The 23,576-nt window shown below is 40.2% G+C and overlaps 1 long non-coding RNA gene across 1 annotated transcript in view; it reads left to right on the plus strand.

Moving 5' to 3' along the window:
• Positions 1-23,576, plus strand: part of LOC146396454 (uncharacterized) — a 330,069-nt gene that overhangs the window by 281,430 nt on the left and 25,063 nt on the right. Inside the window, exons 4-5 of the long non-coding RNA XR_014828382.1 lie at positions 7,874-7,959; positions 8,288-8,357. This is a non-coding gene — a long non-coding RNA (uncharacterized LOC146396454). The remainder of the gene's footprint in view (positions 1-7,873; positions 7,960-8,287; positions 8,358-23,576) is intronic.

Raw genomic sequence — 23,576 nt, forward strand, 5'->3', positions numbered from 1 at the left:
TCCAAGCCGCATCTGTGACCTACACCACAGCTCACGGCAACGCGGATCCTTAACCCACTGAGTGAGACCAGGGATCGAACCTGCAACCTCATGGTTCCTAATCAAATTCATTTCCGCTGCACCACGATGGGAACTCCTGTAATTTTAAGTGAATAAAGGCAAGGGAACTTATGTCCTTGTCCATCCCAGGACTCCAAAGAGGTAGCTGTCTTGCTGAACAGATGCTCCAAACCATAAGCTGTGTTCTGGGTCTTATTTGTGACAGCTTCTTACTAGGAGGCTACAGAGAAAGAAGGTAACAGCCAGAAGTCTTGAGGGTGATGATCCAGTGTGGAAGGACTCTGGGAAGGTGGCCTGGCTCTCGAAATGAAAAGGTAGCACAGTGTCACCCCGACAGTGACTGGAGTAATTGACCCTCTGCTTTGCCAGGAACCAACCACAGAGTAATTATGATAGAAAATACTAAAGTAAAAAGCCAAGGAGGAAGGGAACGTTCTCAGTTGGGGGAGGAAACAGCTTCTCGCTTACCCTGGATCCCAATCTCTCCTTAAGGAGCTAACCCAGGAAACAAATTAAAAAGGGGGTTACTTTGTCATGTTGAATATGTCTGGGGGGAGGAAGCTCCAGCTAACAGGAGCTGAATTTAAACAATTGGCTACTATAGTTTTGAATGAAAAAAAAAAAAGAAAAGAAAAAAAGTTCCTACTAAAGGATCTTGATCCACAGAGGAAGCTTTGGACCCCGGTACACATATACCTTGCTGATGTGGATTTTTAAGCCCTGGAAAGCTGTTCAGCCTCCATTAGGTCTCATAATAGCCTGGGCAGACTGTCAGTGGAAAATGTTAGCTGAATCCAAAGATCTCCTCCACCAATTGGGATTTTGGAGTAAGCTTATCAGGCCACAGATGGTGTTGCAGCATGATGACTTGGCAAGTCCAAAGGAGGCAGAAATGAGTATTGAGTGTACCCAGTTGTTTCTCAGAGGGGCTTCTGAAAAATATAACTTCTCTTTATCGGCCATGATGGTCAGTAAATAATTTAAGAGGCCAGAGATGCCCTGAATTAAAAAAAAAAAAAGTTCTGATAATCATGTCACAGGAGTTATCCACACGCATTAACCAAATGACCCAAGAACTGGAACTCATGGCTGAATCTCATCATCCTTTAGGGTCCATGGTGTTAAAGGACCACAAAGTCCTGTGTTACTTATTGGCTGATGAAAGGAGGGGGTGGTCTGTGCACTTATGACATATCTTTCTGTAGCTAACACTCACCAAGTTTTACAGATCACCAGAGACGTGTACCAAGCACCCATAATGTTTCTCTATGACTAAATGATTAAAAATGCTCACCACATTTAAATATATTTTAACTTAAATTCTGTAAATTTTATATATTTAAACTCAACAATGAGAAAATATACCACCTGATTAAAAATGAGCAAAAGATACCAATGAAAGAAGATTGTATGTACATATACATAAATATATGGCAAATACATGTATGAAAATGTATTCAATACCATATATCCTTATGGTATTTCAAATTAAAACAACAATTAATTACAACTATCCATCTATGTCCAAAATCTAAAACACTGACAACACCAAATGCCATTGAGGATGCGAAGCAATGGGAATTGTCATTCATTGCAGGTGGAATAAAAAATGATGCAGCTACTTTGGAAGACATTTTGGCAGTTTCTTAAACACTAAACATATTCTTAACCATATGATCCAGCAATTTTGGTTCTTGGCATTTACCCAAATGAATTAAAACATATGTCCACTAAAAAATGTACATGAAGATATTTATAGCAATTTTGTCCATCATTGCATAACTTGATAGCAACCAAGATGTTCCTCAGTAGGAAAATGGATAAACTATGGTACATCCAGACAGCGGAATATATTATAGCACTAAATGGAAATAAGCTATCAAATCCTAACAAGACATGAAGGAAACTTCAGTGCATATTCCTAAGTGAAAGAAGCCAAACTAAAAAAGCCAGGTATTTTATGATTCCAGCTACGCGATACTCTGGAAAAGGCAAAAGTATGGAAACTATAAGAAGATCAGGAATAATGATGGTGGTTAGAAGGAAGGGAGAGATGAGTAGACAGAGAAGGAGGGTATTTTAGGGCAGTGAAACTATTCTGTCTCTTACTACATTGATGGATATATGCCATTATGCATTTGTTAAAACCCAAAGAATGTGCAATACCAACAGTCTACCCCTAATATAAACTACAGACTTTGGATGATAATGATGTGTCCATCACTTGTAACAAATGCATCTCTGTGGTACAGAATGTTGTGTGGTGGGAGTATGGGGTGAAATAGGAACTCTCCATATCTTCTGTTTAGTTGTGCTGGAAAACTCAAATTGCTCTAAAAAATAAAGCCTATTAAAAAAAAAAACTGTACAGTTAATTCTCAAAGTACTTTCTCAAAACACTTTTGATGGGGAAATTTCCCACTAGTATTCATGAGGATACGGGGTCAATCCCAGGCCGTGCTCAATGGATTAAAGGATCCAGCGTTGCCATGAGCTGTGGTGTAGGTAGCAGATGTGGCTGTGGTATAGGCCAGCAGCTGTAGCTCCTATTCAGCTGCTAGCCTGGGAACTTCCATATACTGCAGGTGTGGCCCCAAAAAACACACTTTTAGTGGTTTGTTTTTTGTCTATTTTTTTTTTTATTATTAATTGCTTCTTAACTAGCTGCTAAAAAGAGCTCAAAATGGAAAAAAAAAATTACCATTGTGTTTTTGGTAAAAGATTTCTTCTTAGAGTTCCTGCTGTGGCAGTGGGTTAAGAATCCTACCACAGCAGCTTGGGTAACTGCAGAGGTGCAAGTTCAATCCCCGGCCCAGCATAGTGGGTTAAAGGATCTGGCATTGCCGCAGCTGTGGCATAGGTCACAGCTGCAACTGGGATTCAATCCTTGGCCCAGAGAACTTCTATATGATGAGGGTGTGCAGCCATTAAAAAAAAAAAAAAAAAAAAAAAAAAAGATTTCTCTATTAAACCTGTGGGCATATAAGAAGTTATCCATTACACATTTCTCCTGCACATCCTCCCCAATTCCTAGAATTCTTTCTTATAAATTAAGATTCACTTTATCTCTCTTTTCTGGGGGTGGGGCGCTTGTGGCATGTGGAATTTCACGGGCCAGGGATCAAACCTGCATCACAGAAATGACCCAAGCTACTACGGTGACAATGCCAGATCCTTAACTGCGCTACAAGAGAACTCCCGCTTTGTCTCTTTTAATTACATCTTCTGATTCATTATTGCTGCTATATAGGATCATTATTATCTTGGTTTATTGACTTTTTTGAAATATCTTATTTCCTATAGTTCATCAATTCACATAAATTTTTAAATTTTGTTTTCAAATCTGTGAATATAACACACTCAAAAAGAAAATAAAGACTAAATGTCCGGTACAATAAGTAAAGTAAATATCTATACAACCATCATATAAGTTTTTTAAAAAAAGGAAAGAATATAAACAAAATCCCGGAAAGTCTTCTTCTTCTTCTTTGTATGGTTTTTTGTTTGTTTGTTTGTTTGCTTGTTTTTTAGGGCTGCACCTTCAGCACATGGAAGTTCCCAGGCTAGGGGCTGAACTGGAGCTGCAGCTGCCAATCTATGCCACAGCCACAGCAAAGCCAGATCCAAGCCGCATCTGCAACCTACACCACAGCTCACGACAACACTGGATATTTAACACACTGAGTGAAGCCAGGGATCGAACCTTCGTCCTCATGGATACTAGCCAGGTTTGTTACTGCTGAGCCACAACAGGAACTCCCAGAAGTCTTCTTATGTGATTCTTCTAGGTTTTCCATGTAGAAAATAAAATTCTTTTCATAACAAAAATTTTGTTTCTTCATTTCTAATTATTTTATCAATCTTTCTTGTTTTGTTGAGATGCATTGACTCATAGTATTATAATGCTTATTTCTCAAGTGGAACCACATTTAAGTTATATAAAATCCAAATAGAAAATTTGAGATACTGGATTTCCTCAGACAGGCACTGGCTAGTGGCATCTTTCTCATTGTATCTCTAGAACCCCTTTTAGTATCTTGGATAAGTGGTGATCTTTATCTAATTTTCCACAGAAAAATTAATTATATAATGTTTCATGTTTTTGCTAGTAAATGTGAATATAGCAATTCGTCAATGGACTTACTCATCAAAAAGCTTAGTATGTAGCTGGCTAGATAAAACATATACACATAAAACTTAAAATTGCTTCTCATGAATATGCAACAATGATGTAGGAATTAAATAATTATGTTGGCAATAAATGCTTTAAGACATCTCATGAGGCAGTATGTGGAGAGAGAATTGATTTACAGCTGAACTAGAAATGCCATATCATTATCTCCAGGGACCCCTGGTTGTCTGGTTTAACTTGTAGCCTGGATAATGGAAGTGGTATTTATGATGTGCTGCTTAAGTTCAGAAACTCCCCTGGTGACCTTCAGGTCAATTTCTTTACTGAAGGTCTGCAACAAGCCTAACGGGTTCGATAATCTGACTTGATTACTTAAAGAGCCACTGAGAGCTTCTGGGGTGGGACGGGGCGGAGGGGAATCTTCTGGTTCAAGCAAGAGGCTCATTCTATTGCCTGGTGCTCGAGAAAGGGTTCTGGGGGGTTTGGGCTGTGTGGCATCTCTTGGACCTGTGATGCTCCCCTCATTCTCTTTGTCCAGCTGCCCCATATACTTGACCTTTAAATAAAAGCCGCACAGGAGTACACTCTGTAGAGTTCAGTGCCTACCCAAACTGGAGAACACTGAACAGTTAGCCATGCATGTGGGACATTGGAAACTAACTGCCTCCATGCTGTAATTTAGATATAAAGAACATGATGGAAGGAGTTCCTTTCGTGGCTCAGTGGTTAATGAATCTGACTAGCATCCACAAGGACTCAGGTTCGATCCCTGGCCTTGCTCTGTGGGTTAAGGATCCAGTGTTGCCGTGAGCTGTGGTGTAGGTTGCAGACATGGCTCAGATCCTGAATAGCTCTGGTTGTGGTTGTGGCCAGCAGCTGTAGCTCCAACTCGACCCCTAGGCTGGGAACCTCCATGTGCCATGGGTGTGGCCCTAAAAAACAAAAACAAACAAACAAAAGAATTAACATGATGGAAGATAGTATGGGGGAAAAAATGTGTGTGTGTGTGTGTGTGTATATGTATGACTGGGTCACTTTGCTGTACAGCAGAAATTGAAGGAACATTGTAAATCAACTATGCTTTAATAATTGTTTTTTAAAGGCTGAGGCATTGTTTAGGAAAAGGAAAAATGAGATAAGGGGTGGGGAATGAAAATATTGTTTCCACGTGGTTTCCCCCTGCCTGCTCCTAGGCTGAGGTCCCAAAAATCTTCCTTCCACTGATGAGCAGAAAAGCATTTGTATTGTAGACCCAGGGCCTGAGGAGGTTGCTAAATGGATAACACAGGAGATTCAAACTGAGGGGACATCCATCAAGAAGAGGTGCCTTTCTAGTGAATATCACAAAGAAGAAACAAACTGACAGATACAGAGAACAAATGACTGGTTACCAGTGATGGGAGGTGGTGGCAGTATAAGAGTAGGGGAGGGGAGTTCCCATTGTGGCTCAGCAGTTAAAAACCCAACTAGCATCCAAGAGGACGAAGGTTTGATCCCTGGCCTTGCTCAGTGGGTTAAGGATCCGGCATTGCCGTGAGCCATGGTGTAGGTTGCAGATGAGGCTCAGATCCCGTGTTGCCATGGCTGTAGCTCTGATTGGACCCCTAGCCTGGGAACCTCCACATGCTGTGAGTGCGGCCCTAAAAGACAACAAGACAAAAAAAAAAGTAAGGGAGACCAGGAGGTACAAACTATTGGCTGAAAGAGAGGCTCAAGGATGTATCAGGAATATAGCCAATAACTGATAAAAACTGTAAATGGAAAATAACCTTTAAAAATGTATAAAAATTTTTTTTTTAAATAGTGGTGCCTTTCTGCTCATTTCTATTCTAACTAAAGTGACTGAAAGCACAGTGAAGCTGCCGGAGCTACTGTGTCAGGACCTGTGATTGTCTGTAAGGGGGAGGAATGGAGCATCCAGGAGGAATTTGCTTTGACTGGAATTTGGTAAAGAGTGGAGCTAAGTTACCTTTTTTAAAAAAAAATTTTGAGGGCTGCAGCTATGGCATGCACCTGTGGTATATGGAAATTCCCAGGCTAGGGGTCGAATCCGAGCTGTAGCTGCCAGTCTACACCACAGCCACAGCAAAGCCAGATCTGAGCCATGTCTTCAACCTACACCACAGTTCACGCAATGCGGGATCCTTAACTCACTGGGCAGGGCCAGGGGTCAAATGTGCATCCTCATAGGTAATAGTCAGGTTCATTTCCACTAAGCTACAACGGGAACTCCGTTACCTTTTTGATATATTTGGCAGCTCTTTTCTGCATTGCTTTTGAAATGGAAATTGCATTTGGAAGATTAGAGGTGACATTCTGTGCAGTCTTACTGAGGATCCTACACTGGCTTGCAGCTTTCTCAAAGATGTGTTTAGAGGGGAAACACCCACTCTGTTAAGCTGCATAGAGACAAGAGGGATATTGCCTACCTCCTCTCTTCCATGTTAAATGGAATACTTGGAAGCCATTGAAATGCTGGCAATGCTAGTCACTTTAGCTTGATTGTATAATGATCCATAACCCAACACTATGACTCTAACTCAGGTGATGAATGATGCTGAGATAAAGGGAGCTATAACTTTGTGGACTCCTTGGGTACCTACCTTGTCGGGGAGATGAGAATGTGAGAAAAGTTGCCCTAGATCTCCTTGTTCAGCTCTCCTAAATGGGATTTAATGATAGGGAAAAAAATTAGGGATACTCAGAAGAAATGGAACAATAGGAATATAAGAGATGGGAGAAAAAAAACCATGGAGAATTGAACCAAGCAGAAATGCCTTATAGTTGATTAAAAATTGCATCAAAAAGGAAGAGGTAAATGAAGCAGTCAGTAAATGTTAAGGAATCACTATAAAAGATGGCAAAACTCCAACACCAACTCCTCAGATTATAAAATGATAGAGTCACTCAATTTATCCTAGTCTCGATGGATGAAAAATCTATGTTTTACACAAAAGCAGAGTCTAAAAATCTCTTCAGAGCCTATGCCAATGTAAGAAGGGCAAAGCCAAGAGAGGATTATGACTTTGAGTGATGGGAGAGCCCAAGTCTCAAAAAAATCCGAGCCGGGGACACATGGCCATTAATATAGTTTGGCTCCAGTGGCCTCTAGGTGGTTTAAAAAAAAAAAAAAAAACTGTTAGGATTGCTGGACATTGGTACCTAACCTGTTCATGAAGTGTTTTAAGGGCAGTGTAATTACATTAGGAGAATATGGCGCCGTTAGTGTAGAAGGTCTGCAAGTGAAAGTGTGGTTCAAATTGGGGATTGATGAATCCAAATTGTGCACGGTTGCTGCCTCCCTCTTATCCAGACTAGATCATTGCAGTGGATGTGATGTCTGAATGGGGACTCTTCCCTCATCCAAATCATTGGGAAAGGAATGTTAGGCAAGTCTGCCCCTTCCTCCACTGTAATTAGGCACGCTAGATGGGAAAACTTGAGAATTACCGGAGCCCGCTCAAGCGGTTCCTTTACAACAATGTAGGATACCCTGGAGAGCAATTTTGGCTTTCAGTACAGATCTGTGATAGGCAGCCAGATTAGTGACTGAAAATTCCTTATTTCGTAGTTCAATAAGGTCCATCAGAAAAGCGGATGTATCTTGGAGGTGGGCAGTACCTGGTAAGAGAACTGAAAAAGGAAGTTGGTGATGATTGTGGAAATGTCTGTCACTTGCAGTTCTGCTGAATGGAGCTTCTGGCAAAAGTCTGCTACTGCCACCCAGCGGCGACAGCAGGGATTTTTGGACTAGGACTCGTGGACAGGTAGTGTAATTTGTAAAAGGGGGGCTTAGGTGATTGGAAAATAAAAGGAACATTGAGCGAGGGTGCTTTATTATGAAGAACCTTATGCGCCTGAAAGGGGAAATTAAAGTGGGATGTATTATTGTATGTCAAAAAGCTTCCTTCCTGTTTCTAAGGTGATTTGAGTCAAAAAGTCAATGCCCCATTTGCGCTTTGAGAGTAGATTTCTGGATGCAGGAAATCAGTGGCTGGAGAGATGTTCAAGCAATGCAATGATGGGCAGGAAAAGATGTATCCAATTATTCCCACTCAGAAATTAAAGACCAAAAATTGTTATGTTTGTCAACAGAAACATAAGAGACTGCACAGAGCCAACGGGCCTCAGACCAAGGTGACGTGGGCCCATCCGTAGCTAGCAGGTAAGTTTATGCTTTGGTAGATACCAGTGGGTCTTCACTGTGATAGATATTCATTCTGGATCTAGGCCTGCATATCGGATAGCTGAAGCAAATGCCCCTAACCCAATAAAGGCTAGAACAGAAAGTATAGTTTCAATCTGGACTTCTTGCTTATACATCGCCTTAGCAAAGAACCAGTTTTATTGCAGGTGCCCTGCAATGTGAACTAAAAAGCATCATATACAAGGAAGTTCACCCCTACAAAGTAGTAGGCAGACTCAAAAATTGGAATGAGCGGTTGAAACACCAGCTTACTAAGTTGAGAATGAGGAGATGGCTTCCATGATTGGATAAATGGATGTTAAAATCTGATATGTGGAGAAGTGAATTTTCCTATCACCCAATTGAGATTTCTTTTTTAAATGTATTTTTTAATTGAGGTATTGATGATTTACAATGTTGTGTTTGTTTTAGGTGTACAGCAAAGTGATTTAATTGCACACACACTTATATAAAGTTATTTTTTTCAGATTCTTTTCCATTTGAGGTTATTACAAGAGGTCAGATATAGTTCCCTGTGCTATACAGTAGGTCCTTGCTGTTCATCTATTTTATATATAGTAGTATGAGCCTATTAATCCCAAATCCCTAATTTAGTCCTTACTGCCCTCCCCCTTTGCTAACCATCAGTTTGTTTTTATGTCTGTGAGTCAATTTCTGTTTTGTAAATAAGTTCATTTGTGTTTCTTCCTATCCTTCAGGATGTTGTTGTCATTTATTATGACACTTATCCATATACTAGCCTCGACTAGTAACATTGGTGTCGTTACCATTTTAAACAGGTATCTTTGGGGTCAATTAAAAGTTTTAAAAAATTAAAGATTTTTATCTTATGAGTTAATTTATTTGTGCCCTGATGCTATCCCTTTCTTTATGTAGATCCAAGTTTCAGGTCCACATGGTTTTCTGGGACTTCTATAACAAAATACCACAAATGGGTGGCTTAAAATACCAGAAATATGTTGTCTCACAGTCTGAAGGCCAGAAGTTTGAAATCAGGGTGTGGGCAGGATTGGTTCCTTCTGAGGACTGGGAGGGAGAATTAGTCTCATGCCTTCCTCCTAGCTTTTGGTGGTCTGGAGCTTTCCTTGGCTTGTTGATGGCATCCTCTTTGTATCTTCATTGTCTTTCCCCTGCCCTGCGTATCTGTCTCTGTGTCCAATTTTCCCATCTTTGTAAGGACTCCATTTATATGGGATTAAAGACCACTCCAATGACTTCATTTTAACTTGATTATCCCTGCAGGATTCTTTTTCCAAATAAGGTCATAAGGTCCACATTCTCAGGTCCTAGGGTGAGGACTTCAACAACTCTTTTTTTTTTTTTTTTTTTGGCTTTTTAGAGCCTCACCCTGGCATATGGAGGTTCCCAAGCTAGGGGTTTAATGGGAGCTGTAGCTGTCAGCCTACACCATATCTCACAGCAACACTGGATCCTTAACCTACTGAGCGAGGCCAGAGATCAAACCTGTATCCTCATGGATACTAGTCGGGTTGGTTAACTTCTGAGCCACAACAGGAACTCCTCAACATCTCTTTTTGTAAGGACACAATTCGACTCATCATAGTCTGTCTCCTGGCCCTCCCAAATTCATGTCCTTTCCATATGTAAAAATCCCCTCACCCTATTCCAATATCCCTTAAATCTTTATCATTTCAGTATCAACTCTAGGTCTAAAATCTTATTATCTAAATCACTCAAATCAGTCATGGAGGAGGACCCCTGTATGATTCCTTTGGGAACAAAACTTATGGCCACCTGTGAAACTGTGAAACCAGCAAGTTATCTGCTTTCAAATTACAGTGATGGGGCAGACATAGAACAGACATTGCCTTTTCAAATCTCCTCAGAAAAGAAAATCATGGACTTGGAGAAGAGACTTGTGGCTGCCTGATGGGATAGGGAGAGAGTGGGAGGGATCGGGAGCTTGGGCTTCTCAGACACAACTTAGAATAGATTTACAAGGAGATCCTGCTGAATAGCATTGAGAACTTTGTCTAGATACTCATGTTGCAACAGAGGAAAGGGTGGGGAAAAAATGTAATTGTAATGTATACATGTAAGGATAACCTGACCCCCTTGCTGTACAGTGGGAAAATAAAAAAAAAATATTAAAAAAAAAAAAACTGAGAAAAGGGAAGGGAAAGGGGGTCATGAATCCTCAATGAATCTGAACCAGAGCAGTACAAATACCATTAGATCTGAAGCCCTGAAACTAATCCTCTTTGGTTCAATGCTTTGTCTTCTGGGCCTCGAAGGTGGCAGCGCTGGGTGGTGACCCTGCTTCCTCCGCCCCTGGGAAGCAACCCCGCCCTTGAACTCATGATGTGGCCTTCCCTTCTAGAACAGAGAAGGCCCCCTTGATCTTTGGCCTCAAAGTCCTAAAGTCAATGACAAATCATTGGCCTCTGAACTTCCTTTGAGGTCATTTTCCCCTTTTCTTGAAGAATAACTCATGTTCAGAGATGGGTAGCTCTATTTGCCTGTTTCCTGCCTGTATGATCCTAGAAGTCTGAAGGTCTTCCTTTATTTCATCTCAACTCTATCTCCTTCAGTCCAAGCTGCAGGTGTTTCTGCTGAGCCGGACCACTGGAGTCACAAGCCACCTGCCTAGTTTCTTTAGCAGATGGCTGTCCAGCTACACGCTTGGCATTCTCTCCAGAACATGCGTCCTAGTTTTGCGCAGTATGAATTGGCTGACAACTTCCAAAGTCCACCATCTAGCTAAAAATTCCTTCTTCAGGTTATCATCTTCTTTTTGATATTCACCACTTATCATTCTACTTGCAGCCCAACAAAACACAGTTCAGACAAGTTCTCTGCCGCCTTATGAGAAGCTTTACCTTTCTTCCAGCTCCCAATAATATATTCCTCCTTTTGAAACTGAGTAGGGCCTTGTGGGGCTCCTGGACATGGAAGCTTTTCTGAGTCCCCCCATTTCTTATCTGGAGGGATTAGGCTTTGGCCTCCATGACCTTCCCTGAGTTCCAAAGGGTGGATTCAAACAGGTGCTAATCAGCAAAGGAAGGGGCTGCAGAGACCAGGGAGGGCAGGATTGCAGCCTTGGATCAGGGTCCTGGTTCCTCCTCAAGGCATATACATAACAATATCTTCTGCAAAACGAAAACCCTCAACTGAAAGATGTTAACTACTTGAAGCATTCCTCATTCCAGAAAGAAGGTCTGGTTAAATAATTGCAAGGACCACTGGAATCAGCACTGGAGCCACTAAAGGACAGTTTTGAAGAATGATCCTTCTCTGTGGCCCAGTTTTCCACTCCCAAACTATAAGACCCCTTCCTACTCTCACCCAAAGAAGGGCACCGTCTTCAGGGCCTTAGCCTGGCAAGACAGTAAAAGCTACTCCTTTCTCCTTCGCCCAAAACTCTCTCTCTGCATTTCTTTTCTGCACTGATGGACAGAGGTGAGTTTCAGCAACACTTTCTGTCTGAGATATTGCCGCAAACACATTTAACATTCATCATTTCATAGCAGTCTCTTCGGGGCACCTAGACTTTTTCTATCAAACTGCTCAAACTTTTCTGGTCTCTACGCATTTCCAAATTCCAAACTCATTTCTACATTTTAAGGTATTTGTTACAATCGCACTCTGTGTATGACTTTCCTGGGCTGCTTTGACAAAGTACTACCAACTGGGTAGATTAAACAACAGACATTTGTCTCACAGTGTTGGGGGCTAGAAGTCCAAAATTAAAATGTTGGCAATGTTTATTCTTTCGGAGAGCCCATTCCTCTATCTCCCGAATCCTAATTATTTCAGCCTCAGCTCTAAGTCTAAAACTTCATCATCTAAATCAATTGAATCAGTTATGGATGAGAGTTGGGGTGTGATTCTGGTCCGCACTTCTTTCCTAGCTTCTCGTAATTTCAGGGGAGACCTCAGCTTATAGGAAGCTCTTTACAGCTTTGCTTGTCTTCCAATATGCTTGCCTGTCTCTGTGCCCAAATTTCCCCTTTCTAAGAGGACATTCGTAATATTGGTTTACACCACAGTGACCTCGCTTTAGCTTTACCTCTGTGAAGACCCTATTTTCAAATAAGATTACTTTCTGTAGGAGTTCCCATCGTGGGTCAGTGGAAACGAATCTAACTAGCATCTGTGAGGATGCAGGTTCAATCCCTGGCCTCACTCAGTGGGTTAAGGATCCGGTGTTGCCCTGAGCTGTGGTGTAGGTTGCTGACACAGCTCAGATCTGGCATTGCTGTGGCTGTGGTGTAGGCCGGCAGCTACAGCTTTGATTCAACCCCCAGCCTGGGAACTTCCATATGCCGAGGGTGTGGCCCTAAAAAGACCAAAAAAAAAGATTACTTTCTGTACTATTGAGGGTTAGGACTTCATGATATCTTTTTTTTTTTTTTGGTGGACATAATTCAACCCATAAAATTATCTGTATTATGCACCTTCTCCCTGAAAAACTGAATAACTTATTTTAATATTTTTGAGGGTCATATTTATTTATGCAGGATTACCTCAGCAATTTTTTTTTTTTTTTTTTTTTTTTGTCTTGTGTCTTTTTAGGGCCGCACCTGCAGCATATGGAGGTTCTCAGGCCAGGGGTCTAATTGGTGCTGCAACTGCAAGTCTACACCACAGCTAGAGCAATGTGGGATCTGATCCGCCTCTGTGACCTACACCATAGCTCATGGCAATGCTGGATCCTTAACCCAGTGAGCGAGGCAGGGATCGAACCCACAACCTCATGGTTCCTAGTTGGATTCGTTAACCACTGAGCCATGATGGGAGCTCCTGCCTCAGCTATTATTTACCTGAGAAAATCTTTGTTTTTCCTTCACTTTTGAAGGATAATAATTCTAGGTGGTTGGGTTTTTCCTTCTTCAGCATTGTAAACCTTTCATCTCTTTCTTTTCTTGCTCGCGTGGTTTATGACAGGAAGTATGCTACAATTCTTAGCCTCCTACCTCCCAGCAATCTTTGATTTTCTGTAGTTTGAATTTGTTAACCTAGGTATGGTTTTATTTGTCTCTTGGTATTTAACTTCTTTGGTATTTTCTGAGCTTTTTGGATCTATGTCTGTCATTAATTTTGGAAAGTTCAGGATCATTATTATTTTATATAGTTCTCATTTTCTATTCCCACTTTCTTCTCCTGCTGGTATTCTAGTTACACTAATATAACAACTTTTGATTAATGAAAGAAGTATTTATTGAACACCACATGTAGCAAATCCTATCTTAAGAACTAGAAATATACCTGTGTGAAAGAGACAAAATTGTATTAGATGAATTTTAAACTGTATAGAGATGTGGTCAGAATATTTCTAAGTCATCTCACCTTTGTTTGTTTAGAAATTGTATATACTTTACCACGTTAAGTATAACTTATTTTTATAATGTTACCGAGTTGTCATTTATATAACTTGCAGTTCACCATTTTAAAAAAGTCAATGGCATTTGGTACATTCACAGAATAATGCATCTATCTTCACAATTAGTTTTGGAATATTTTCATTGGTCCCAAATAAAATCTTGCATGCCTTCAACATTACTTTTCGGTCCTTCCATCCCACCCTCCAGGTGTAGATAACTAATAATCTGATTTTTATCTACATATGTTTGCCTATTCTTGACATGTCATAGAAATTGAATCACAATATATGGTTTTTAGTGACTTTTACTGAGCATATTTTCAAGCTTTAGCTATGTTTTGTCAAGTCATGATCCTTCACTTATTTTTATTGTGGAATAGTATTGCATTGTGTTGGTATACCACATTTAATTTCGTCGGTTGGCAGATATTAGTTTATTTCCATTGCTTGGTTTTTAGGAATAATGCTGCTTTGACCATTTGTGTGCAAGTTTTGATGTGGGCACATATTTTCACTTATCTTTCATTTCATTTCATCCCTCTTGCATATGTAACTGAGAGTAGAATTGCTGGGTTATATGGTAACTCCATTTTAACCTTTTCAGGAATTGCCAGGCTGTCTCCCAAAGCAGTTGCATAGTATTGCATTCATACTAGCATTATATTTCTTTACATCTTTACCAATCCATTGTTAGGTATCTTTTTATTTTAGCCATCTTAGTGAGTACGAAGTGTTACCTTATTTGTTGTGCACGCCTCTGATATTTCGTGACGGTGAGCATCTTTTCATGTGGTTTTTGTCCATTGGTATATCTTCTGTAATCGTTCAGATCCTTTGACCATCTTTTAATTGGGTTATTTTCTGCTTCATTGTCGAGCTGTATTATATTTTAAATGTATTGTGGATTTCATGAGTGCAGCTGAGCTGGGGGCAGAACACAGCCACCAGGTGTCAGAGTAGCCATTTAAAGCAATAAGGCAAAAGTGAAAGAGTTAAGCATTTAATCATTTATGGAGATGGTATAAAAAGAGGCTCAAATCAGAGAAAGTTTCCACTCCCCAGTTTCTTTTCTTTTTTTTTTTTTCTTTCCCCAATGAGGGTCATGTGGATCAGCCTGGATGTAGGGATTGTCCTACTGTGGAAGAAGCCCCCAGTCAAAGTCTCTGGCAGCTTTATGGGCCATGGGTTTGGGAGGAGAAAGAGGGTAAAGGCAAGCTGTGCAGAAGCACTGGGTATGAGTTGGATTAGGGTAAAGTGCCTTCAAGGTGTTCCCCTCCTCCTCTACATAAGGAGGTCTTAGCAGAGGGATCTGGGAAGATCTATCCAAGGCTAGAAATGGGGCTAAGGAGATGAATATGCAAAGGGCATGATCTTGACCAGCCAGAGAAGCTTGAGTCCTTGACCACCGCTCCCTTCAGAAACTGCCATGCACAGCTGTGCACCAAGCCTGACGCAGGGAGGAAAGTAAGGCCTCTGTAGTTGCCTTTGCTCAGATATGAAAAGAAGACATAGTTTTTTGGTGTTTTTTTAATTTGTTTGGTTTCTTTTTTGCTTTTTAGGGCCACACCCTTGGCATACGGAGGTTCCTAGGCTAGGGGTTGAATCGGAGCTGTAGCTGCCAGCCTACGCCGCAGACACAGCAACTCGGGATCCAAGCTGCATCTTCTACCTACACCACAGCTCATAGCAATGCTGGACCATTAACCCACGGAGCAAGGCCAGGGATCAAACCTGCATCCTTCTGGATACGAGTCAGATTCGTTTTCCGCTGAACCACAATAGGAACTCTCACACATAGATTTTTAATCGAGTTGAATCCTTACTAGATACAAGTCCTCCTACTAGATATTAGTACAAGTCTACCAATGACAACATGATTGGGGAAACTTTTCTTCTATTGTCTACATGGTCTTTTCACCTTCTTGATGGTTTGGGATGTTTTTAATTGATCTATTTTTTTAAGCTCGCTAATTTTTTTTCCTCAACCATGTCCAGTCTACTGATGAGCCCACTGAAGGTATTCTGCATTCCTGTTGCAGTGTTTTTGATTGCTAGCATTTCCTCTTGGTCTTTTTTTGGAGTTTCCATCCCTCTGCTCACATTACTCATTTGTTTTTACATCCTGTCCACTTTTTCCATCAGTGCCCTTAGCATCTTAATCATCGTTATTTTCAATGTCCGGTATAATTCCAACATCTCTGCCATATCTGAGTCTAGTTCTGATACTTGCTTTGATCCCTCAGACTCTCTTTTCTTGCCTTGTAGCATGTCTTGTTATTTTTGTTGAAAGCCTGACATTATTTTTTTGAGAATGAGAAGTGAGCTAATTAGGGCTTTAGTATGAAGTTTGTGTTAATCTGGGGAGGAGCAGACTATGTTTAATATTTACGGTAGCTGTAGGTGCCAGAGTCTTCCAATGATTTTAGTGTCCCTGTTTTTGTCTTCCAGTGAATTTAGTGTCCCTGTTTTTGTCTCCCCTGTTGACTTTGTTCTTTTCTAAACATTACTCCCCAGAGGGAGCTGATGCCTTGCAAAACTAGCAGCTTCAATGCCCTGTTATTATACTGGAGACCTGTCGGTGTGGTGGGAATGTGGGGTGGGGAAGAAGAACCATTTTGTAATCATATGATTGAATCAGCTTCTTTTAGTAGATCTATGTCCCTGTGATATATAACCTTCACATTTTTAAGGAAATATTTCCATTTTTATTCTTAGGATTAGTCATCAAAATTGCAAAACTAGATGTACAGAGCCACAGATCAGTATTGAAATGCCACTAAACATCAAGAGACATCTTGAAAAACTCCAAAGAAACACACACTAGATAAAAATATACAGTTACACTGTGGTTGCGCAGCGGGTTATACTCAATTCTGCATTTTCTCAGTAGTAACTTCTTCTCTATAGCATAGCCTTTCTCTTTGCAACTTGTCAAGATTTGGCTTTACATTCAAGAACTTTTTTCCCCCCAGTTTTAGCCTCACGGTAAACTACCTTCCTTAGATGAAGTGATTGTCGGGGGAATTGTGCTGTTAACCTTCTCACACTGCACCCACTTGATGTAGGTGATGTGTTTCTTTCTGTACACCTGCACCACATTGCCTGTTTGCTAATCTTTGTACTGTCCCTTGACAACCTGGACCTTGCTGTCCTCACAAATAGGCATGGAGCAGACATTGCACTTCCGCTGCAGCTCCTTGGACAGCCTGGCAGACATGGGCAAAGGTGCACTGAAGTGATGTTTGAGAGTTTTGCTGCAATCTTAGCTCACAAAAGGATTGAACTTCATGACAACGGGTGGATTTAGAAGTATGTGTCTTCACATGTGTTTCTTAGCTCTCCTCACTGCCTTAGGTGAATTATGAAAGCTAGAGGGTGAGGAACTAAGAGAAGTGCCCTTATCATAGGTGTGACAAGGCTCTGGTGAAGTTTTGTTTTTTCCCTAGAGAGTAGTCCTTTGTTATGGAGAAGATTTTAGATGTATTTCACAATTGTTTCTCTTCCCCTTTTCCTGCCAGAACCAGGAAGAGATCCTTCTCGATATTTCACCATGAGAACCTGGTGGGTTTCCTGGAGTTAAAGCCCAGGAAAGTGTCAGGTCTCCATAAGATTCTGGCCATCCGGAGTTTCTCTCCCATAGTTTGGTCCAATTCAGTCTCTGGAAATTTCCCATTTAAATGTTCCTACAAGTTCATGGTTCCAGAGTTTTGTGCTCTTCAAGGAAGCAGACCTAGGCTGTGACTCTTTGGTGTCAGCTCTCTGTCCAGATTTTGGGGTAGCAGCTTTCCCTACAACCTTAGTTTTCTGATAAGTCTAAGAAGAGTTGTTGATTTTTAGTGATTTAGTTTTTTTCTGGTTGGTGAAAATGAGTGATGAGTTGCAAGATTTTTACACGTCAGAAATGATGCAAGATGTAACTTATAGCAAGAACAATTGGAATAGTAACTCTTTATTCTCCAATTTCCAGAGTGGGTGTGTCATCCTTTTTAAAAAAAAAATTAAAAATTCCTCTTAGTTCAGTTTTTTTTTTTTTTATTGTTAATGACTATAGTATTTCATGTCACCACAGGTGATATGCAGTGCAGTTAAAACTTGACTGTAAAGTCAAAATATGAGTCTTAATTCTGGCTCTACTTTTTTTCCAAGCATGTTACTTTGACAATACTATTTCAGGGAGTTTTCTTGTGGCTCAGTGGGTTAAGGATCCAACATTGTCCCTGCAGCAGCTTGGGTCACTGCTGTGGTATATAGGTTTGATCCCTGGCTGGCATGGCGAAAAAATTTTTTTCACCTTGTTCTTCCTTATTTTTTCTCATCTGTGAAATAAGATCAGTAATAGTAAGCATCTCTCAGGATTTCCGTGGTGGCTCAGTGGGTTAAGAATCCAGATTTGTCATTGCTGTGGCAAAGGTTTGATCCCTGGCCCAGGAACTACTTCATGCTGTGGGCTTGGGAAAAAAAAAGAAAAAAACTTGAAAAAAAAATAGTAACTTTCTCTCAAAGGGATGATTAATTGTGTTAATCCATAAAAACATCTTAGAATAGTGCCTGGCACAAATTAAGTACTTAAATATTAATAAATTTCTCAGAAGTTGATCTGTTTCTCTCTTGGTATGAGAGTATGGGTGTGTTTTAAAGACAGTGTTTTTCACTATCCCTGTAGAGTTTAGAGACCAGGCTCAGATTGGCATCAGAACTGATGGAAATCAGCAAGCAACTTAAGCCATGAGGACAGGCTATAGCAAAGGGTTTCCTAATTAAGAGACACGCCTTTGATTCTGACAACATAGGGCAAAAGTCCAACAGCTTTGCTTTATTTTGTTGAAATCATTGTGTTTTTGAAGAATTATCTTCATGGCTAGTTTATGGGTTCTGGAAAACTCCCCACAAAAACAAGACTCTTTGATCCACCAGTGTTTGTTTTTCAACTCAAAAAAAAAAAACAAAACAAAAAAACAAAAAAACAAAAAACCCAACAACAACAAATAAACCCAGTACAACATTGCATTTTTTTTTCCTTTTTTTTTTTTTTTTTTTTTTTTTTTGTCTTTTTGCCATTTCTTGGGCCACTCCTGTGGCATATGGAGGTTCCCAGGTTAGGGGTCTAATCAGAGCTGTAGCCACTGGCCTACACCAGAGCCACAGTAATGCGGGATCCAAGCCACATCTGTGACCTACACCACAGCTCACAGCAATGCCGGATCTTTAGCCCACTGAGCAAGGCTAGGGATCGAACCCACAACCTCATGGTTCCTAGTCGGATTCGTTAACCACTGAGCCACAACGGGAATTCCATTTTTTTTTCCCCTTTAAATACAACGTTTTAAAACAAGAAATTTTGAGGAGATATGAAGGCCAGTCCTTCTCCCTAGAAGGAGTCTCTCACTGTAATGATACACACAACTGCATTGCCACGATTGGGAACACAGCCTAAGTCCTTCAAAAGAAACGGAGATGTTCAGGTCAAGGGCGATGATTGTGTAGGAGGACATTCTCTTCTGAACTGACTGTTGGTTCCACAGTAGCTTTTTCATCCATGCCAAGACTGGCTAATGATGACACATTGAGGTAGAAAAGTTTGTCTTCCAGATATCCAACCTTATAAAGAAGGTTGGATATATATTTTATATATATTTATACATATGTACAAATGTAATAGTATTCAGCCATAAAAAAGAATAAAATAATGCCTTTTGCAGCAACATGGTTGGACCTAGAGATTATCACAGTAAGTGAAGTAAGACAGACAAAGACAAAGACCAAGTGAGGTCATATGTGGAAACTAATAAAAAATGATACAAATGGACTTATTTGCAAAACAGAAATAGGCTCACAGACATAGGAAATAAACTTACAGTTATTGAAGGGGGAGAGCTAAATTAGGAGTTTGGGATTAAAATACATACACAACTATACATAAAATAGATAAACAACAAAGACCTACTGTATAGCACAGGGATGGAACTATATTCAATATCTTGTAATAACCTATGATGGAAAATAACCTGAAAAACATACGTATACATATTTATGTAAGTATGTATAACGGAATTACTTGGCTGTACACTTGAAACTAACACAACATTGTAAATTAACTATACTTCAATTAAAAAAAAAAGAATACTCAACCTTGATTTTGCTCTCTTCCCCAGTTTCAACCTACCTTCACCTATCAGCTCCCAGCATCATGGATAGCAAACATTAATAAGTGTGAAGCAATTGCATGCAAATGTGTGGGAAATTATAAGGAATATCACACATGGTTCTTGCTCCCTGAGGTTTCACAGTCTAGTGTGTTATGCTGCTCTTTGCAACTTTGACTCACTTCTGCCCTCCTCGCATCTTACTCTGTATTTCCTCTTTAGTTTTTCCACTAAACTACAGACCCTTGGAGGGAAATGCAAAACTCATTTAACCCCATTCATTTTATATTTAATTTTATATTCATTATATATATAGCAAAGATAATGCTATAACGTTGTGTGTGCGACATTTCAGTTCACCCTACATTTCATTTCCTACATTTAGAAAATTCACTTTATTCATGAATTTTCTGAAGTGTAGGTTATCCATTCTGTGGATAGCATGGAGTTTTTGCCTATGGAATGTAGTCAAAAATAATATAAGCTGTTTTCAGATCTGGCTCCCAAATCATTCTACAAGATCTTTCTTGCTATCTCTCTCCCTGCGGAGCCAAAAATGAAGGACTCCAAGATAACAAAGCCACAATATGGAAGAGGACTGGTCCCTAAATTACTTCTTGGCAGAGTGCTACTCTAAGAGCTATTTAAAGAGTCATCTAACAGGCGTTCTCATTGTGGCTCAGCAGGTTAAGAACCCAACACAGTGTCCATGAGGATGCGGGTTTGATCCCTGGCCTCGCTCAATGGGTTAAGGACGTTGTGGCTGTGGAACAGGCCACAGCTGCAGCCCTAAAATAGCAAAAATAAAAATAAATAAATACTCCATCTCTGCCAATGGGATGGGTTGAACTATTAAACTTATCCAACTAAAATTGTCCCCAGTGCAAAACTCTTTAGTTCAGTGGCTCTGAAAGTGAATGGTTATGAGTAAATTACAGAACGTGACAACTTCCTAGGACCATGCCCTCGCCTCAGATGCTACATGAGTACATGAAGAATGCCAGGCAGCCATAAGAAGAATATTTTCTTTCTCACTTCTCTTTTTTGGCATAGTCAGACATTTGTGGAGTTCCCACCGTGGGGCAAAAGGATGGGCAGTGCCTTGGGAGCGGTGGGACACAGGTTAGATCCCTGGCCTGGCACAGTGGGTTAAGGATCCAGTGTGGCCGCAACATTGGCTCAGGTCGTGACTGTGGCTCAGATCTGATCCCAGGCCCAGGAACTCCATATGCCGCAGGGCAGCCAAAAACGAAAAAAAAAAATTTTGCATAAAGTGACTCAATCAAAAGCAAGCTGCATGTCTGTTGTTATGAAATCTTACATTCTTCCAAGGGAAAGAAAGGGAAAAAAAGCATAGAAGAAGGAGCATTTTTATTTTACAAAGAGAAGTCACTTTTTTTTTTTTTTTTCTTTCTGTGAGCTTTTCCTTAGGAAGTTGTTGGGAATTTGGTTGCTGTTATGAACCATATTTCGGTTTTGATTGCTGGATTTTGCATTTTGCACTTTTGGAAGCTTTCCATGTTCCAATTCTTTATTTATTATTTTTTTTAACATTTGTAAAATAATTCCAAGGAATGACTTTTAAAAAATCTTTCCAGTGTTCTCTGCCAAAAATCTCTGGGTAACTTTCCCTACATTGTATTCCTATAGGTTTTTCTTCAGGACTGATGAGTTACTCAGATGCCCTAGGGCAGAGTTATATGGCCAAGTAAGCATAGCATGGCTTTTGAAATGTATTCATATTATTTTGGCATTTATATAAAATAAATACAATGTACACCTTACTGTTTTTACATAGCAGTTGTCTAACAAAAATTTATTTATGTAGTATAAGGATAATTACTATAAAATACCATCATACAGAGTATTCCAATGTGAACTTAAGGCAGGATTTTTAGAATAAAATACAGAGAGTACATGTATATATGATTTGTTTTGTATGGTATTATTTTAAACTTTGATATAGGTAATAAACATGAACTTAAACAAGATAATCTATATGTTTTATGCTCTATTAAAAGTAAAGTGTTCCCTTATTTAATCCTCAGAGGATAGAGGAGATTGTAGTACATGCGCTGACAATCAGACTGATTTGGGGCTTTGACCTCAAGGTCAATGGCTTTGGCCTATCAACTAAGGAAGCAACCTCGTTAGAACGACCCAAAACCCAAAGGAAAGCCACGCCTGTTCTTCAAGGGGAAAACAGATGATAACCGACATGATGCACTTTCTCCCATAACCATTGTCTTTTTTCGCCTTGAGTAATTTTTCAGATATAGGCGGTCCCCAGCTTGTAAGTTCACAAAGTTCATTTATCAGGAGAACTGTTAGAACTGAGAACATACTGTCCCATAAAAGCAATGTTGTGCTGGTGATTCCTGAGGTCGATGTGCTTGGTTTTTTCTTTTTCTTTCTTTTTTTTTTTTTTCTCTACCTACATCCCTCCCTTTTTCTGCTGTTAATAGTACCGTCTTCTCTGCCTCCCACCCGTAGTCCTCATGGAACCTCTCCATACTCCTTGAGAGCAGTTTTCACCAAAGTTCAGTGACAGTCAAAGGAGAGGGCACAGTTTTAGTTGGGGACAATCAGAGTAGTTCTTCCCAGCCTGAGTCAGAGTGACTTATCCAAGTGGTGGGCAGGTGGCTCAAGCTGAGCCTGGCTAATTGGATTCCTTTCCAGAATATTTTTAACTGGAGCTGTAGAGAAGGAACTCTCTTATCTCTGGTCTGAAGCTGTGAGGTTGTGAACCCACTGCTGTTAGAGTCAAAAGCTCCCACTGTGTGAAGACACTGGATTATAATAAGAAAGAGTAAAACAACTAGGCAAGACCAGAGATGGAAAAGGAAGAGAGAGCTGACAACATTGGATTCTGGGTTTCTTTGCCTAAGGATCCGAACTGCTTTAGTGCCTGTTTTCTGAGATGGGATGTTTAACTCTTTGAGTAGATAAGCCCCCACCCCCCAGTACTCGTCAAACAAAACGAGCAAAACAAAACCTCTCTCACCCACATTTTTTTCCTCTTTAAGTTTTTAAAAATTGTTTCTGTCTCTTATAAGCAGATTGCTACCTAAAAGGGTTGATTACTGAGGCTAGGATTTAGAAAGGTATTTTGTCTTTAATGTAGGAAATTAGCCATTACTATGGCCTTAGGGACCCTCTTCTTTCTTTTTCCTCTGATCTGCTTTCAACAAGGGCTCAGTGAGATCAGATAACCTAAAGAGAGAAGATTCAGGCCTGGCCTGTTATAAATATCTTCTTCCTTTGCTATAACCATGAATGATAATAGTGCACGGAGAAAGGAACATTCTGATTCCGAAAATTATTGCAGTTTTCTGGGGCCCTCAGCCCAAGTAAAAAGCCCAAACAGCCCTTCAATATTGTGCTGGCTGACTGTTCAAAACAGTATTTATGAAGGCAGCGTGTATAATGCTGGCAATAATTGAGAGAGCCAGGGCCTTAATCATTTGAGCAGGGCTTTCATGGAATACTCACCCACTCATTTGTACTTTGTTTTGTTTTCGAAACAGCTGAATCATCTCAACAATGGAAAAAAACTTTTAAAAAAAGGACTGTTTAAAATAGCAATTCCATTATTGCCGTGACGGTGATTATCATCAGCAGTTATTAGACTAGTTCATCTCAAACGAGAATGTTCTTCATTTTTGGAGAGGTACAAATCCTCTCAGGCTC

The sequence above is a fragment of the Sus scrofa genome, chromosome 14 (genome assembly GCF_054392235.1).
Source record: "Sus scrofa isolate SSC_HxYL_T2T_F1_AM1 chromosome 14, Sscrofa_HxYL_maternal_Yorkshire_Landrace_v2.0, whole genome shotgun sequence".
NCBI lineage: Eukaryota > Metazoa > Chordata > Mammalia > Artiodactyla > Suidae > Sus > Sus scrofa.